The following is a 2,199-nucleotide window of genomic DNA, read 5'->3' as shown; positions in this document are numbered from 1 at the left end:
TCATTTTTATCATATAATGAGAAATGTTTACCATGCAAAAATTACATTCTTCAGAACGCAACGAAATGTTTGAATCATGCATTCATGATTATAAATTTGATGACTATTTTTATGCCCTTTTAGATGTATATTATGGAAGAAAATTAGTCAATGAAGACTCAATTGCAAATAAATGTCACTATTCATGATTATGCTTTGGCTTTTATAGAATATTTTCATGCTATTGTTAATTGTAGACACAAATGGTATTGATTTATAGAGGATGACTTGTTAATTGTTAATCAATTAACACTTTGGTGTATGTTATTCGCTAGTGTTTATGATGTGAATCATAAGATATATATCACGACTAAAATTGTATGCATTTTTTGATGCATATTGGTCGATTTTTTGATGCAACTCTTGTCAATTTTTCGACCAAAGCCTTGCCGCAATATTTTTGTCAATATTTCGACGACCAACTTGAGCATCAAAATGTTGAACAATTTTGGTATCGAAAAAGAGGTCAAATGCTTTCAACGGTGCCCACATCATAGTTCAACGAGGATGATAAAGGTTTGACAAGGTCCTCGTCGAAACTATCGTAGTAGGTGGAGTTAGCCAAGATAATTTTTGACGAGGATGCTATGTCTTCGACGAAGTCCTTTTTGAAACTTTCGTCCAGGGTGGAGTCAACCAAGTTCATTTGCGACGAGGTCCTCATCGAAAATTTCACGGAGGGCGGAGTCAGCCAAGTTCATTTTCGATGAGAAGAACGTCGAAAGTGTCCAATGACTGTCGAAATTTTGACAATAGTAGTAAGTTTAAATAAATAAATAAATTTTGATATGCAATTATGAGATGCCATGAGACACATATATCTTGGTATGCAATTTCATTGATATGTATAGTCACCAAGAAATGAGACAAAGATTCATTCAAAGAGGTTCGTAGTTTTAGATTGAGATTCTCACATCAAGTCTACAAGTATTCAAAATGATAAGAATTTGCCACATCCCATTCTAGAAGAAAACTTGAGTTTCCCCATCCTTGCATAAAATCAAATTCATACCTGTTATTCTACATTTTTAAGAAGTATGATGAACATCACAATTGCAACTTTGTATGGATAGTCATAGTCCTTTTCTTGTGTATATGTGATGGATTCTTTGTCAAATTAGAGTTTTATTGAGGCTTTGATTGTTATGATTTGGCAACATTAATGTCTGAAAATTACTTGTAAGTTGATAAAGTATATGTAACACTAAGAACATTCATCTACAAGTTCGCTTTTAAGTAATGATGTTACATCTGCATTAATAAGAAAAAGAACTTGAAGCAACGAGACTACGAGCCTTAGAGAAATTTATGATGAAGAAGAAAGAAATGATTTGCAATTAAGTTTAGCATTATTTTCTCATTGTCCTACATATTTTAAAGATGTTCCATCTCAAAAACGATTTCCTCTCTCTCCAACATGCCATCTATAATAATAACTAAGTTGGCCACCATCTACAAAAATATTTTCTTATCCTCCAAACTTCCACTTGGTGGAAAGGTAAGAAAAGAAGATGGATATGCACCAATCGAAGGATAAATGACAAATTCTATTGATACAAAATACTGCAAGCTACTACCAAAGTAAAAATCACGACTAGAATTAACATCCATAAGAAATACTAGTAGATCCAATCACTCATACCTCAAAATGTATCGAAATTATAAATGCCTCAAATATTATCGAACTAATAATATAATTCTAATGTCAAATTTAAAAATAGATCCATTATAGAGAATCTGCTCCCCATAGAATTGTAGGACAAGTTGACCTACTATTGATTATTCAAGAGAGCATTTGGGCCGAGGAACAAAGGGAGAACACAATCCTAGATAATAGACATGCTAGTTTTACCAATTAACATTCATACTAAGTTGTGACTAGTAACCAATAACATGTAGTAAAATGAACAATACATTAGTACAGTTTGGTATATCCTATGCTTCTATCTTTAGGTCCAACAATAACATTATTGATAGCAGTAGTATCACTAACATATGTTTGTCTCTGCCATTGTAAATATACTTTTCTTGGCCAACTTTCTTTACATGTTTTGATTATGTGGTCATAAGTTGTTATCTTTGGTTCAACCTAACATGAAAGGATTGTATCCCAATGATGGTATATATTAGAAGTGCCATAAACACTTGATGAAGATGAAC

The sequence above is a fragment of the Cupressus sempervirens genome, chromosome 11 (genome assembly GCF_028749045.1).
Source record: "Cupressus sempervirens isolate cs-2001-9-10 chromosome 11, ASM2874904v1, whole genome shotgun sequence".
NCBI lineage: Eukaryota > Viridiplantae > Streptophyta > Pinopsida > Cupressales > Cupressaceae > Cupressus > Cupressus sempervirens.
Note: the sequence above shows the minus strand (reverse complement) of the source record.